This window comes from Ailuropoda melanoleuca, chromosome 3 (assembly GCF_002007445.2).
Source record: "Ailuropoda melanoleuca isolate Jingjing chromosome 3, ASM200744v2, whole genome shotgun sequence".
Lineage (NCBI taxonomy): Eukaryota > Metazoa > Chordata > Mammalia > Carnivora > Ursidae > Ailuropoda > Ailuropoda melanoleuca.
In genome coordinates, this window is record NC_048220.1 from 70,984,690 (window position 1) to 71,002,970 (window position 18,281).

Below are 18,281 nucleotides of genomic sequence, written 5' to 3' on the forward strand. Positions count from 1 at the left end.
TATAAATGACCGAAACCAGCAGATGAACATGTGAACATGGAAAAAGGTGATGGCAGATAATGAACGAGTAGGAAAGAATGCTAAGCAGACCCTAATACACCATCAGTAGAGGTGCCTCACTGCTGATTTCATAGAGGTAGGCATACGAACAGCGTATTAAAACTTCTAAAACTAGTATATGACGGAGAAGTATGTAAACTATCAGATAGAAAGCAAGTGAGATGCGAGTAAATCCTCTAATGTAAAAACCTTTTTATGTAGTTCTAAGTCCCCAATAAAAGGGAAATGTTTGGTATTTCTTAGAGTTACAGTGATGTTTTGGTTTTTAACCAAGTCAATCCAAACATAATGGTAGCCTAAGTGTTACCAAGTTGTGTTACTCTGATTTTTTTCATCAGTTCATGAAGGAAACATTGATACATGAAGCAAACATGACTAGATCATGCTGACTTGGTCATTTCTGTGCATATCTCAGTGACACATCGATGCTTTAGTTAGTAAAGAGCGCGTCTGTGCTAGGCTACACAAGGACAAACCTGACTTATATTAGACTACGTAAATAAACTACTTAGGAAAAAAAATACTGCTTTATTCAGAGAGGCCCAAAACTCTTAAGATATTTTATTGGATTAATTAGCACATATCCATTGAAGCAATGTATCAGATTTTTAGACTGAAAAATCTTTTATTGTTCTACTTAAAAGGAAAAATAAAGTCATTCTAAATATCCATTAGAACTTTTAGAATCATGGATCAAATGCTATAATTTTTTTTTCTATTTTCAGTACATATCAGCTGCTTTTATTAGATCTGAGCAAAAATTCTGAGGAATGATTTCAGGATACAACATACTCATGCTTACATAGATGAACACGTTTATAAGAGACCAATTTGGGGGGCGCCTGGGTGGCTCAGTCGTTAAGTGTCTGCCTTCAGCTCAGGGCGTGATCCCAGAGTCCTGGGATCGAACCCCATATCAGGCTTCTCCGCTGGGAGCCTGCTTCTTCCTCTCCCACTCCCCCTGCCTGTGTTCCCTCTCTCGCTGGCTGTCTCTCTCGCTCTGTTAAATAAATAAAAATCTTAANCCCTCTCTCGCTGGCTGTCTCTCTCGCTCTGTTAAATAAATAAATAAATTAAAATCTTAAAAAAAAACTGATTTGGTTTCACATACCTAAAATTAAAATTTCCCTGGGGTAAAAAAATTTGTGTGAATGTTTGATTGTCCAGGGTGTGTGTTGGCATTATCTACATGGGATAAATGCCGACCAGATGGTCTATGGCCATCTAGCAGAAAGGCAGCTGGACTGCCCTTGCTTCATATATATGGCTTAGCAACCATGCAAAAGGCATCTGTTTTCTTTGCACTTCAAAAAGTAAAAGCAAATCTAAGGTACAGCTCACACATTGCAAAGGAACACTGGTTTTACACTCATTATATAAATAGGGATGAAAGAATCTTAGGCTTATGTTTGCTCGTGCTGTGTTTCAGCTAGAATATCTTTGGTGAGGGGGAAGATGAGAAACCAGACAATCTCACCCAAATCACAATTAGGACACATATTTTTCACTTAAAAATACGTAGCAAAAGAGATGATTGTATTCCAGAAAACATTCTTCCTGACTTGATTTGAGGCAAGTTGTTTCATGGTGCTGAGTTTATTTCATATGTTTATAGCTGTTATCTACTGCATACTATCTAATAAGAAAGCAAAAGAGAATAGAAAATGTGCTACTTTAGAAAATAGGTTTTTGAGTTCTGGTGCACAAATCATTTTATTTATAATACATTATTTATGTTAAGACCTCCATTAACTTTCATATTTTTTGAGAACAGAAATTTAAGTGATAACCACGAAGCTGCCGTGAATGCCTACATTTGAGGTTCAGGCAGGCACACGCTCTGCAGAAAAGGGATGGAATCTAGAAGAGTCCTGGTTCTCACACTTTAGTGTAGATAAAAGCACAAAACCACACAAGAATAGTCTGTGATGAGGATTTTAAAAAAAAAATTAAGATTGTAAAGTAGTGGGTGTGGGATGTGACCCAAAAACCTGTTAGCAAGCATACCCAGTAACTTTGATATAGGTCACCTATATCTGAGATAGAAGTTCAAACAGGTGTTGACTGTATTTCATTGCTCATGTTCCTTTATCAACTGTTTTCATTATTTTACCCTTTTGTCTGCTTGCTTGCTTTAAGGGTTAGTATCTGTTCTTCCATTTTCTTTTTCTTTTCTTTCTTTCTTTCTTTCTTTCTTTCTTTCTTTCTTTCTTTCTTTCTCTTTCTTTCTTTCTTTCTTTCTCTCTCTTTCTCTTTCTTTCTTTCTTTCTTTCTTTTCTTTCTTTCTTTTCTTTCTTTTCTTTCTTTCTTTTCTTTCTTTTCTTTCTTTCCTCTTTCAAGACTTTATTTATTTATTCGACAGAGATGGAGACAACCAGCGAGAGAGGGAACACAGCAGGGGGAGTGGGAGAGGAAGAAGCAGGCTCATAGCAGAGGAGCCTGATGTGGGGCTCGATCCCATAACGCCGGGATCACGCCCTGAGCAGAAGGCAGACGCTTAACCGCTGTGCTACCCAGGCGCCCCTCTTCTTCCATTTTCTGATGTCCTATTTCCTTGATGTAAAGGGGAGTCATATAGTTGGATAAAAGATGTAGGTGGCAATGTGAATAACTGTTTCATAAATTGATGAGCCAGGTAAGCCATAGCTGAGTGGAAAGAAAATGGATTTTGGATTCAGTGGGGCTTGTTGACAAATTGAAGTTCTGATATGAGTAGCTGTGTAATCCTGTAATTTATTTCACTATTTTAAGCATCTAATTTCTCTTACCTGTCTTTGTTAGGGTAATACTAATTCTGTAAGAGAAATCCTGAAATTTTAGAACATTTAACACAATAAAAATGGGATAAGGATGGGTCTCAACACGGTTACTCAGGGATTTACGCTGACAGAAACATTGCCTCTAACAGTTCTTCTTGACAAATGGCCCACAGAGTTGTCCTGGACACTGACAACTAGCAGCTGAAGAGAAGAATGGAGGATCTTACAAATTGTCACTAATTGTGGAGGCATAAAGATGGAAAACCGAAGTAATTCTCTGAATGACCTGTTGTAGGCTGGCCTAACTAAATTCCTTTGCCTCGTACATAATCCTTCATAGACATCCATGACATGGTCCTTCACGGTTCATTGAGTGGAAATGAAAAAAGAAGCAACTTGAAGAAAAGGGAGGTGTATGCAATTTGAGATGTGTAGATTTTGGAAAGACAGAGGATATTAAATTGGAGATAGCTTCTTGGCAGTAAGCTACATGATTTAATGCTGTGAGGAATGGGAAGGTTTCATGTGTTCACATATATGAACATAATCAACACTTAGTAATGTTTGAATAGTCATGGAAATCAATGAGAGTAGAGAAGGGACGAGTGAACGATTAAGAAAAGACAAAAAGGTCAGATATCCCAGGGATGAGCCAAAGTTAAGGGACAGGAACAAGAAGAGGAGGAGAATAGAGTCCTGAAGAGAAGTTCCTGGAAGAAGACAAGGACAAGAGGGATTGAGTACCACAGAAAATCTGTTACGATAGCTGAGAAAGAGCCATTGATTTGGGCAAGTAGGAGATTAGTGGCCGTCATTGTAAATTTAACTTTTTAAATCTTAGGTAGAAACCTGACAGCAAGGGAGATGAGAAATAAATTGTCAGTGGACTACTTTAAGGAGCTGATGTTGAAGGAAATGGAAGAAATGGGAGTGAAGACTAAAAGTTGATTAAGAGAAGCTGATTTAACATGAAATTTCAATAGATATGAAATTGAAGCCACAGATAGCTGGGAAGTCTTGTTTTATTCTATTTGTTAGGTTAAACTTGATACAGTTCCAGTAACCTCCCACCTAGCAAAGGGGGAATATAATCTATTGTTATATAACCCCCCCCCCACATGTTCTCAGGTTTGAGCAAAAATCCCCAAGTGGGAACATGTTTTCCTGATGCTGGAAATTCTCATTTCTGGGATCCAGCTTTTTAAAACGATCCAACCATTGTCCTGTGAATTCCTGCTACTCCTCCCTAAAGGTTCTTCCAGACACTGGAGTGTGAGTCTTTTGTTCTCTGGTCCTTAAGACCTGGTTGTGGCCTTGAATGCTGTCCACATTCTACCCCAGCACATTCTTCCTTTTATCTCCCTCTTGAGGGAATATAATGTATTTCAAGACAGGAATGAATATTCTTTAACTTGAAAGAATTTCTGGTTTCTGCCCAGCAAGGACAGGAAAATGTAAGGTAAAGAATACAAAAGAAATGGGGACCACTAAAAGGGTAAAAAGAGTGAATTACGTCATCACATGCGTGGAGGTACATTTCACTTCAGACACTATAAGATCAGTCAAAAGGATTTCAAGCGGAAGTGGAGATTGAACAGGATGGCAAATGCTAATAGCAACAATGTGTCAGGGGCTGTGTGCTATCACACTTCTCTCCCTTCTTGGCTTCTTTGCTTTATTCAGGGAAGACAGATGTGGGGAATAATCCCTTGAAGGGGGACAGGATACCACCAACTTGTGCGCGGAGTTCTCTATGTGTTGGATGGATGAGAGGCAGGGAGATTGCTTTACGAAAATAACTAAAGTGATGCGTTCTAATGATGCATTAGATGTAAACAGATAATTCTAATTTTCTCTTAACATGTCATTCTTTCGCTTCATAATTGTAGTGGATTTTCAACAGAAGACCTGTATCACTCGAAGGAGTTTTTGCGGTGTTCTTAGATGTAACGGTACTTTCTAAAGTAAAAAGATACATATATTCTTAAATGAAACTCTCCTGGCTACGATTGTATAAAATGGTTAAGAGAAGCATGATTCTTATTTCCCTGCAGTTTCCAGTATTCTTGCTGCATATCCATTTTATATAGCTCAAGATGAAAATTTATACACATATGGTGAGTTCAGAGAACTGTAGGAAAAAAAATTAGTTTCATGTTACCTCCAGAGATGTCACATTACACAGTGTTTTTTGTGCTACAAAAGTAATAAAGTGATTGCAAAATAAAGTATACTGTCCTAATTGCATCATTATTTCCTAACTGCCTTATACTTTAGGCAGCATATAAAAAATATAAATATATTTGTGTTGTTGTTGTTGTTAACATGGCTTATTGAAATCTTAATGTGGAAAAATTTACAATTATTTCTACCCATCCCATTAGTGTTTTTTTTATCAGTATTTTTTTAAAAAACTAATTAGAAATTGATAAAGAAGATTTTATGTCGAGGTTGATGAAACACCAAAAGTAAAGTTTTCAATCGAGGAGATGGTGGATGAACAAATAAAGACTAAATGATAGTAAGTGACTTGCCCAGGGACACACAGCTAGGAAATAGCAGTGTTAAAATGAAGAAACACTGTTCTACATAGAATTTTAATATCCCTATTTCAAAATGAAAGGAGTGAAATTGAATAAAATGTCCATATTTTTGGCCTATTGGGTTTCAGGATATATTTTCATCAGGACGCAATTAAGTTTAACGACTGTATCAAGGAGAGGTTCTCAGAGAATAAAAGAAAATATATTGGATAAATGAAAACCAGCACAACAGGCTTTCTATTGAATGGGAAATAAAGTTGTGACAGAACAAGATTCAGAACCTTATTATATGATGATAATGACTCAAAGTAAAATATTCCTGATTTTGTTCTTAAATACTATCTCTACACCTTAAACTATAAGTTATTAAAAAGGAAAAGAAATTGAGAAATCTAGTCTTGTAATATCATTATTGGTAACAGGTAAAGAATAGATATTAAAAACTCAGTGAATTTAAATGAGTTTTAGTCACTTGAAGATATCTACAAGTATTAAATGAAACAGAAATACCATATAGCTGGTTGGGAACTTTTCTTTCCATTTTCTAGATTTTTTTTTTCTTATTTCTTGAAACAGGAAGTTAAAAGCCTGAAGGAGATAACTTCTGTTATTTTTTATCAAAGAACCCTGAGACATTCTCTCTACTTTTTTTCTTTTCTTTCTTGCCTCTGATCTTTTGCAGAGTTTGTAAAAGGTGTCGAAATCCACTTTCAGATCTACCACTAATGGGTGCCCTTTTGGCCCCCTTAGTAGTGAGGCCAAAGATTAAGTGGTTATGGAGACTACACTTCTGTCCTGTACTGAGCATTGCTCTGCAGGTCGAGGCTGAATTATATTGACAGGATGAAGTTGTCAAGACAATCTCAGTTTTCGAAACTCTGCCAGCTAAGTCCCAACTGTTTCATGAATGGTTACAGTATGTGAACTACTATGAATCAAATTCAGAGAATGGAAATGGGAAAAATGTGCTCTAAAAGAAATTGCCAGAAGTTGTTTTGATCCCTGTAAGCAAAAGAAAAGAGTTCCTGAAAACAGGTAAGAAAGAATGAGGCAGACAGGTGTGGAATCATTGTGCATCCCCTTTTAAGGAGAGGTCCTGAATGAAGGAAGGACGCAAACTAATCTGTGACATTTCACAAGCCTAGGCAAAATTTCCCAGAACTGGCAGGAGATCTTAAAAACAGGGGTTAACCATGACCAAAAAAGGTCTAAAACAAAATCAAAAATGAAAGCCATTAAAAACACATAGGTACTTGAAAGTCCCCCTCTAATAATATGTGAATGGATAGATCATTGTAGAAATTCGTATCATCTGTATGCTCCTTTGGCATTAACTTCTAAAAGTTGAATTGCTGGTCCAATAGGTTTGTGTATTTTAAATTTTGATGCACATAATTAAATCATCCAATAAGCCGTTTTCTTCTTCATAATCTTTTCTTTTTCTTATCTTCCTCCAAAATACTGAATCTCTTTCTAGCTGTTTGAGAGTTCCTGATGGCAGTTTTTACTTCCGTCACAACCTTTGCAATTTATTTTTTTATTCTCTCACTTTTTGAAAAATCAGGGGTCGGTATACTTGGATCAGGCAAAGTCAGCATTGCACTTTAAAAATGTTAAACAGACAGGAAGGCCATTACATAAAGATAAAGGGGGTGACTACATCAAAAAGTCATAACTGTTACTATTTATGTAGCAACATTGGAGCACGTAGATAGGCAAAGCAAAAAATAACGGAGCCAAAAGAAGGAAGAGACCATAATACAATAATGGTTGGGGATTTTTATACCCCCCTCTCAACAATGGATAGATTATTCAGAGACTCAACAAGGAAAGGGGAATTGAGTAACACGGGAGAACAAATGAAACTAAAAGACATAGATGAAACATTGTATCCCAACGACAGCAGCAGAGTATACATTCTTCTCAAGCACAAATGCAACATTTTCTAAGAGCATGCATTAGGCCACAGAGCAAGTCTTAGCAAACGCGAAAAGATGGAAGGCATCTTCAGAATCTGATCTGACCACAGTGACATGAAACTAGAATAACAAGAGGGAAAAGTCACGTGCACATGGAATTTAAACACTCTCCTGAGCAATCAGTAGATTAAAGCAGAAATTAAAGGGGAAATAGAAGTCGGCTGAGACAAAGGAAACAAAAATGGAAACACAGCATACTTGAATTTGTAGGATGCAGTGAAATGCATTCTAAGAGGGATGTCCATAGCCATAAATGCTTATATTGAAGAGATAGCAAATAACACAACCCAACTTAAATAATTCATTTTCCTTATTACTGCTCCCTGTTGTCAGAGATTACAGGATTAGAATTTAGATTCATTTTAAATGAAAATAGAATATCTATTAAACATCATTACCAGGGAACCAACATTTGAGGTAGATTAAATCCTACTGGGTACTGATAATTAAATAGGAAGTAGAATTTTTCACCCAAATGTTACAGTTTCAAATTTGGTATAAACTTACAGTCCTTATTAAATGAGCTGGCCGTGCACTGGCTGTTATACTCAACTAATGAATCATCGAACTTTACATCAAAAACCAGGGATGTACTGTATGGTGACTAATATAGTATAATAAAAAAAACATTAAAAAATTCAAAAACAAGCAAAACTTTATACTCAATTTTGCTATGAACCTAAAACTGCTCTTAAAAAATGAAGTTTATTGGGGCACCTGGCTGGCTCAGTCCAGAGAGCGTGCAACTCTTGATCTCGGGGTTGTGAGTATGAGTCCCACGTTGGGTGTAGAGATTACTTAAAAATATAATATTATTTTTAAAAATTAAGCTTATTTAAAAAAAGAAACAAGCTAAACTACTCTGGTGTTAGAATCAGATAATGTTAGTTTTGGGAAAGTGGGAGGAAATGATGATTGACAGGAACAGTAAGATGGGCTTCTGAAGCGTTAGTTCTTGACCAAAGTAATTGCCCTGTGAGTATGTTCACTTTGTGATAATTCAGTGAGACATACTTAAGATCTGTGTGCTTTTCTGTACATATGCTAGAAATCAATTTAAAAAATGTTTGATATACAAAAAAAAAATGAGCTGGCCTCAGCAGTATTTATAAAAGAATGCAGTTGTAATCATTGAAAAGTAGAAAACCATGTAAAGTAATTGCATTAGATTTTCACTTTCACTCTGATAATTATTTAAGATGAAGCTTACTATTAAATGGTTAGACTACTTCTAGGTTTTTAAAAAAATTGTAAGGAATTTTGGTATATATGTATTTTTCTTTTGTAACCCCTTGACAGGACTTCACATACAAGGACAAACCCGTCATTCCAGCACCTGCATAATATACCCATAGAATAAGCATTAAATTCCTGTTTTCCACCCTTCCATCCATTCATGCTTCTGAGACTGATCATTTCATTGTGGGAATAATTGTGGATCAGGCTTCTGTCTGCTGTTTTATTCTCTGTGCTCAAAACATTGATTTGGGTGGTCATAAAGAAAGGTGAGAAATGAAGGTTTCACTTGTTTTTAAACTACTTTTCTTACTCTGTTATTCTGATAACTTTTTCATTTTAATCACAGATTGGGAATTTATTGGTCCACTCCACTGGATGGGCCCTTAAATCTAACAGTTAATTTTTTTTTTGAACGAATAGTTGTTTTGTCATTATTTCTAATGTTAAGGACTCCATGTGCAGCTTATTTGGATACCTCTGAGTCTGTCACAAGGTTGAAACTGACACAAACTGTCGGTTGAGGCTGTAGTCATCTTAAGGTTTGATTGGATAAGAATCGACTTCCAAATTCATATATGTGACTGTTGGCAGGCATTAGGTCCTTGCTGCTATTGACTGGAGATACCACTTCTGCAAAACATGGGCTTCTCCATAGGGCTCCTCACGGCTTGGCAGCTTGTTTCCCCAGAGTGAGATCTCTAGTGGTAGGGGTGAGCAAGATGGAACTCAGTGTTGTTTTTTTTTTTTTTTTTTGGTAACCTAATTTTGGAAGTGGCATTCCACTATACATGCACAACCTTCTTATTTGGAATAGTATTAGATTTTAGAAAAGTTATGAAGGAAATTCCAAATTCTCCTATACTCCTCTGCTAATATCCCCTAATATTAGCATATTATATTACCATGGCATGTTTTTCAAAACTAAAAAGACAATATTGGAACAATATTATTACCTAAACTTGAGACTTTATTCATATTATAACAGTGATTCTATTAATACCCTGCGGGTTTTAGGATCCTATCCAGGACACTGTATTGTATTTAGCTGTTAAGCCTACTGTCTCTTGAGGTCTGTGATGGTTTCTCTATCTTTATTTTTCATGACCTTGAGAGTTTCATGGATTACTTAGGTATACTCCTGAGTTTGGGTTTGTCTGGTGTTTTTCTCATCAATAGACCAAGATAATATATTTTAGGGAATAACACAGTAGAGTGGATCTGCCCTTGGCATTCTATTTTAGCAGCATTCACAGGATACCACATGACAGGTCACAGGTGATATTAATCTTGATAGCTTTTAAAACAGGAAATTTAGAAAAAAAAATCTTCTCTTCCCTTCTACTTGTTAATGATAAGTCTTCTATACTATGTAACTGCAGCTTTCTTCTATTAGGATTTGCTACGAAAGGAATGAGAATAATACTACTAAGAAAATAATCAATTTCTGGTACATTAAATAGGATACTGGAGTTTTTCCCCCAAACTTATAACCCCCAAATTAAAATACTACTGAACTTAGATAATTCACTGAAGATTCCCCTACATAAGAGAAATCATTATATACGTTTAAGTGTTGGTTTAAATCAGAAGGATGATACTATTCAGGGGAAGTCAACAAAACTATATGCTTTTCTATCCTTGGAGAATGGCATGGGGAGAATAAAAAGGAGATAGGAAAGTGAAGCAATTGGATAGCTACTTCCCAATTTCCTCTTCTTGCCTCCAGCCCAGGAAGAAGGGTATGCGTGTGCGCGTGCATGTGTGTGCTTGCACATGCTTGTGTTTATCATCCATTTTAGATCAGTTAGCATGCGTAAAGTCAGAGATCTCTGATTTGAGACTCTAATCAGAGGCCACATTAAAGTAAACCCGGTTAAGGAGCATGGTCAGACAGAAAGAGGCCTGGATTTTGGGTTTTCACTGCTGTCCTCGGTTTCTGCATAGCATGGATGGTGAGTGAAGCCCTGGTAGGTAGGTCATAGTGGCAGTGGGTCTGTCATGGTGGCGGCAGAGGACATGGTGGGCTTTCAGGACAGAGGACTGCATGGAGGACGTTGCAGACTTAAGGAGGGGCCTCCAGCCACTAGAAGGTAAGGTCCAGATTAGGTAGTCAGAGAACACTATTAGGCTGTGACCAAATCAGGAGAGTTATCTTCCCATCTATCCATTTAAATGAAGATCGCTAACTCGGCTGGTCACCATGGATGTGGGGTATGCCCACCATCATGGGCCCTAAGACCAGCATAAGGTCAGGAAAATTCTCACCTCAAACTTCAGAAGGACATTTGACCACTTGACCCCCTATTTCCCCCCTATGTCTGGGCCTAATTTGAGGGAATGATCAGAAGCAAGAAATGGCTGTGGGAGATGGAGCATTTCATGTAGGGATACTGTTTAAAGTATCAGTAAGTCCTAACCTTTAATTGTACAAACAGTTTAATACAGAATACTGAACATACAATTATTTTTGTATATCTGAACTAAAGTTTGGGCTCAGTGTTGTAATTCTAATGTGCCTTCATCAGAAATCTCAGTCAATTGACTAGGCTACCTCCAAGTCCCCTTGGACTGAAAAGCCATTTGGCTTCTTTCTCAACTTGACTCCTGTTTCTGACTGTTGGTTTTGCTCTTCCCACTTCTTAGAGATGCTGAACTATTATCCTTCCTAATTCCTTGCTGTCCTTGAAATACAAGTCTCTAGATAGTGTGCTGGCCTAATTGGTCTGGGAAAGAGTATGAAAGTGGGCAGAATGGCTTCATGGCTAAGATTGTGACCTTCTTTTAGAAAACACAGTATCCATTTTTCTAGGATTGCGATTACGATTTTACAAGAATGTAGGCAAGTGTGGTAGGCCAAGTAATTGTCCCTTGAAGAAGTTCATGTCCTAATTTGCAGTTGTGATTAAGGATTTTGAAGTGAGAGATGATCCTGGATTATTTGGATAGCCCAGTATAATTTGAAAGATTCTTTTATGAGGGAGGCAAAAGGATTAAAGTTAGACAAGATATAAGGTTGGAAACAGAGGTCAGAGAGGATAGAAAGTGATACGTTCCTGGCTTTGAAGATGGAAGAAGGGGCCATGAGCCAAGGAATGCAGGAAGCCTCTAGAAATGGGGGAAAAAAAAAAATATATATATATATATATAATTATCATAGACTTATTGGAACACATTTAAAGATGATTCCAGATGAGATCAGGTGCATTCATCTTGGTATGGCCAAGGACTGAAGGTCCATCTGGACTGATTAGATGAGATCAGGTGCATTCATCTTGGTATGGCCAAGGACTGAAGGTGATACCAAGCAAAATGACCCATGCCTATGTTTTATGAATTTATTAATTTCCTTTATTAAAAGTAAATAGAGCCCAGAAATAAAGATTGGAAATTTAATACTAGCCATGTTGCTGTTAATAAAAATGATTTAATACTTGATAATAAAACGTATTCAACTTAGGCACAGAAAACGAATTCAGAAAGAACCTGGAAAGGGAAGTTTCTGTGTGAGGCAAGCAAATCGCCTCAACTCTTTAATCTTCTTTAGTCTCGTTTTATCTTCTACAAAGGGTAGAATAAAATGACCTCTGAGGTTCTTAAGAGTTGCAAAAATTGTTGATTTATGCTGATAGTTATTGCTAAATCTGTTAAAGGAAAATGCTATCAAGAAAGTTAGCAAAATGGGAATGCGAAATCTCTTCTGCTCTAATAAAGTCAGGTGGCACTATTAAGACACAGAAGCTTAGAAAAGACATTAACTGATTCAAAATATCTTCTCCACCCTTGCACAGTTCAATTTCAATCATTGGCCTATTGACGTATTAGATCACAATCTTCTCTGGAGCTTCCTGTGGTATAATCTGAAATCAGCCACTGTGCATGGTGGGCGGGGAGAGATTGAAGGAAGAGGGAGACACCCTAGATTGGCAGGTGGCTGTTTTAACAAGCAAGGAGACTTACAAGGCTGGTCTTGGGTGGCCACAAGACAAGTATATCTTTAAAGTTTATATAGAAGCCTTACCTGGGTTCAGATGGTCTGAATAACACATTGCTCTCTGAAGGCTTAGGTCTTTGAAAAGGAGCTCCCGCTGAGGCAATGGTAGGGAGAGAGATGGCCAGCACAGGGAAGGGAGTGAGGAGCCCCCGATTGCCCACACCCAATTCCCGGGTCAAGTGGCAGTCACGTTCTCTCAGCTACTCCGTCAGTAATGCAGTGACACTTGACCCTAACCATTCACAAGGCTCAGTGCCAAAGTAGTAAGTCAATAGTCCGGTTGATGGTTTTTGTCTTTCTAAAATTGATTCAGTAGATTTATTCTGAATCATTTTCACCATCTGCTCTATAATTGTGGGTTGGCGGAAGGACAATAGGACAGCTCATAGTTGTAATATGGAAATTCCACATAGAGGTGTGACTGTGGTCACATTGGCAAAAACCGCAAAGACAAATGCCACAAATGTCAAAGAGCTCAGGTACTCACAGTTAAAATGACAGCATTCTAGAATATTAGTCCCTTACTTTTTCTCCACACTTGATAGTAGGATTCCCAAACCTAACTGAAATGACAGTAATGTAGCACGTTTGCCTAGTCCATTTACACTTCTCTAAATAATACCATAATACCTAATTGGATCCAGTAAAAACTGCTGTACAATAAATTAGCAACAAATAGAGCCCCAGAACCTATGATGTTTGACAAACGGAACTCTAGAATCTACTATTTTCTGCCATAAGATGAAACCTAAAGTGGTTTGAGTAAAACCGAAGGAAGTGATATTGTAGCAATCAGTGGCCATAAAAATCAAATGTTAATGGATACTTGGGGATCTGCATGGGTTAGCAAGGCAAAGTGGTCAGAAGGCTGAAGACAAATGCCTGTTGAAAATATTGTACAGCTTCTGTGAAGCTGACAGCCAAACCAAGGGATTCTGATGAGAAGTTTTTAGCAAAGAAAGAAAAAAAAAGACTCTTAGGCAGAGTGGTTATTAAAGTGCATAGAATAATAATTAAGTCTTTGGAGATTTACTTGGATAAAGGGATATATGCGGGAAACTATCTGAGAAGACGGTTTCTCAGACCAAAGTTTGGGATGCGGCTTAAACAGGCAATAGCAAGCAATTTTCACAAGGAATAGTGACTGGCTTGTCAGTTCAGAATTAGTTCATTGACCAGAGCAGGGCATTGCCATTTGCTGAAACTGAAGCCTGTTTAATAGTTCCAGAGAGTCAGTTACAAGGTCACCATGTTGTTTTTTATGCTGGTTCTCACCAATTTTATGAGAAGTCCTCACACTGGCTCCCTGATGGCTTCTCTTCCACCCTTTAAGCCTGAGTTCCTGTGGTGGTGAAGTTTGTATACACGGTCTTAGGCTTAGAGAAAATCTCCCTCATCATTTCATCAATGATGATAAAAACATGTGTGTACTTCCTATCTCTTCAGAACCTTCTTCATGTGTTTGTTTACTCCGTATTGAGTACTTACTGCTTAGTTGTTCTCTAACACAAGGAGCAGGCAGTCATAACCGCCATTGTCCAGAGCCATCCTTTTCTAGGATAGGCTCAGTTGTATTTCTAAGGGGGTCTTACTGTAAAGACAGAGGATTGGTTTTCAATTTGAACTCCAACAGAAAGACTTTTTTCCTGCAAGAGTTCTTTAAAACCTTCCAGATAACAGTCAGCAGTAAATCCCGATAACAGAGCAGAAGTCTTTCTACACCTGAGGAGATTGATGATGTCAAGCACAGAGCCAGTGTGGTGCTCCAGTGTGCACACTAAAAGCACAGATACAGTATTCAAAAGTTGCACTGTGAGTGGCTCCTAAGCCGACTAAGGCTTAGTAAAATTCGTCGTTAGACTCTCCTGTATAGAAGCAGGTGGGTTTGGCACAAGAGCAATGCAGGACACAGATAGGAGATTTCAGAAGGAGTGGCGTGGGCATGTCCCAGCCGTACTGGCTCGGATTATTTCTAGTTACTAAGTGAGGAGGAATTAGTGAGATCTGAGCTCAAGGTGTATCTTTTATTGCTTGTGAAGTGCATAAGCCCTGTGTTTTTGTTTCTTGTTTAAATATAATCAGCATATAATTATCCCTTCAGAGTATGGGTTTGGTTATTTTCCACGAATTTTTTGATGTTAAAAAAATTCAGAATTAAAGATTTCTTTCCACATACACATTGATACTTAAAAGGCATATGTAATTGCGTTTGAAGGTTTTGCAGTGATTACCAAAATCAAAATTACACCTCACAGTTTAGACAAAACCAGTTTTTAAGAAGTTGTACTTTTAGGTATTGGCTTCAGGAAAGTATATTTCTCTCTACATCTGCTACAGTTGAAAGCGCATCACCTTGAATCTTAGTTGGCTTGAAATTACTGTATTAACTGTCCCATCACTTGCCCAGCACCTTCCAGCCACTACAGGACTTAAGCCAATGTACCATCGTTTTTTCAATCAGCTATTAAAGTCTTTTTAGTTTCTATTTAGAAGTTCCCTTTTTTTTTTTTTTTTTTTTAAAGATTTTTATTTATTTATTTGACAGAGATAGAGACAGCCAGCGAGAGAGGGAACACAAGCAGGGGGAGTGGGAGAGGAAGAGGCAGGCTCATAGCAGAGGAGCCTGATGTGGGGCTCGATCCCAGAACGCCGGGATCACGCCCTGAGCCGAAGGCAGACGCTTAACCGCTATGCCACCCAGGCGCCCCATAAGTTCCCTTTTTTTAAAGTCAATTTTTTGTTGGTATTTCTTCATCTGACATCTCTTCCTATATAGATAGAACACTCTGATCTGGTTTAGGTTATTTCTCAGAGATTGTCATTAAGGGAGAACACGTGATGTGATGAGCACTGGGTGTTACATGCAACTGATGAATAACTGAACTCTATATCTGAAACTAATGATGTACTATATATTGGCTAATTGAATTTAAATTTAAAAAATTGTGGATAGACATTTAATGTTCGGGTGAAGGTGGGCTGGCCTTCACCAGGCCAGAGGCAGGTTTAATGACAACTGGGAGTTAGGTCCACATCACTGACAAAAGCAGTCTGGGCTACGAGTGAAAGTATCACATTTCAAGTTCATGGAGGAGTTTTGCTTGATGAAGCCATACAAGGATGTGCCATTCCATAAAACCTCTGACTTGATCTTTTTTGTTCTCTCTTCCTGACTCTTTGATTTAGAAACTCCTTCCATGAACCTGAAATCTGAAGAATATTGTCCTTTGATCTACTTATTCTAATTTTAGTGGATATATTACTTAAGAAATTAAAAATATATGCAAAGGAATTAGTACAAAATAAACAAAAAGGTAGAGAAATAGGAAATGGACCGTATCGAACAAGTCTCAAGAAAACTTAAANTGTCCTTTGATCTACTTATTCTAATTTTAGTGGATATATTACTTAAGAAATTAAAAATATATGCAAAGGAATAAGTACAAAATAAACAAAAAAGTAGAGAAATAGGAAATGGACCATATCGAACAAGTCTCAAGAAAACTTAAAAAAAAAAATGTTGAAAGGTAACATTGACCTAAACTGGAGTCAGGAAAATGGGCAGGTAAAGATAGGTACATACATAAAATTATGAGGGAGTAATGGGTGGAATGCGGTAACCCAGGGATAGTAAAGTGGCAAGGAGGATACAAGGTTTTTAGCTTGGATTAGCAAATGAGGAGAGTCAAGTTTTGGGAGTAAAAATAATGAGTTTGTTTTTGGAACATACTGAATTTGAGATATCTGGAGATATCACTTGGGGTTTGTCCAAGTGAACGTGTTTGAGAGAAAATGGGATGTAGCACTATGGAGCTCAAGTCTTGAGCAATGACTTAATATACTAACTACAGCAGTGATGATACCATTCACTGGTGTGCTTACTGTATTCCAAACACTACACCATATACTTTCTGATCTATTTTTCTGACTGTCTCTATTTTTATGGCTGCTTCTCAGGTGTTAAACTTTGACTTCTCGGACTCACTTCCTAATTTCTCTTTATTAGTGAGCTATCAAAACTTCTGGTCTCTAGTAGGAACCTTGTTGGGTTTCCAATGCTTTTGTCCCCCATCAATTTTCAATCATTTGAGTGGGATTCTAGGAGGGAGAGAGAGATGTGCACCATCAGTTTGCCATCTTGGACTTGAAGTCAAACTCTGAGTTGAGGTATTCTGCTTAGAAAGTTTCATCACATTTTGAAATGCATTAAACATTTTAGGGCAAGGCATCATCATTTCATTCTACTAAATTATGTTCTGTTATAGCCTGAAAGAGATGAAACATGACTTTAATGAAATGTTGATGTTTTTAGTTGTAGTGAAAAAATGATTCTAAACAAAGTTTAGGGTCAGGCTTTTCTTCCTGTTTTTTCTCCCTTCTTCTCTTGACATCAAGAAACATGGCAATGAAAGATTTTTTTCAAAAAGTTTTGAAAAGATATAAAAATTTCACAAAAAGAAAATTAAAAAAAAATTACAAGGAAGGAAATGAAAACCATCCATAATTCTAACACTCTGTACAATCACTGTACACACGTGGATACATTCGTTCTAGTCCTTTCTTTCGCCCTTTTGACGGTATTCATGTATTTATTTGGTTGTGTTTATACACATACANGACTTTAATGAAATGTTGATGTTTTTAGTTGTAGTGAAAAAATGATTCTAAACAAAGTTTAGGGTCAGGCTTTTCTTCCTGTTTTTTCTCCCTCCTCCTCTTGACATCAAGAAACATGGCAATGAAAGATTTTTTTCAAAAAGTTTTGAAAAAATATAAAAATTTCACAAAAAGAAAATTAAAAAAAAATTACAAGGAAGGAAATGAAAACCATCCATAATTCTAACACTCTGTACAATCACTGTACACACGTGGATACATTCGTTCTAGTCCTTTCTTTCGCCCTTTTGACGGTATTCATGTATTTATTTGGTTGTGTTTATAAACATACACACATGCATATGTTTATAAAATTATATATATATTTTAAAGATTTTATTTATTTATTTGACAGAGATAGAGAACAGCCAGCGAGAGAAGGAACACAAGCAAGGGGAGTGGGAGAGGAAGAAGCAGGCTCACAGCGGAGAAGCCTGATGTGGGACTCGATCCCACAACACTGGGATCACGCCCTGAGCAGAAGGCAGACGCTTAACCGCTGTGCCACCCAGGCGCCCCTATAAAATTATATTGATCCCTCTCTAGTTAGTACTACATCATTAACCTTTCTCCCATGTATTTAGTTAATGTTAACATGATTTTGTGGTGGCATGGATTCTGGTATATTTGTTTTATAATTTAGTTAAGCTGCCTTTGTTGGGCAAAAGGGTTGTTCTCATTTTTTCAGCTTCATAAATAAATCTTCAACAAACATGCTTATAAGCCAAATCTCCATGCGTATTTCAGTAAACATACCACACATTCCCTGAAGGGTGTGATACCAAGCTGGTTGGGATATATGATCACCACTGATTACCAAGATATTTCAGTTTCTCTGGCTAGAGGTAATTCCCACCAGAAGCTACATGATTCACAGGACATTCAGAGATAAAGAAAGATTGTACTTTGACTACAGCCTTGCGTGTAGCTGCGCTAGTCTTCAAAGATGATTTCCTAATGAACTATACCTCCACAAACCGACAAACTTGGTAGTCCCCATGCACACTGAATTTGGGCCATCTCTGGGCAACCAATAGAGAGTAGCAGAAGAGAC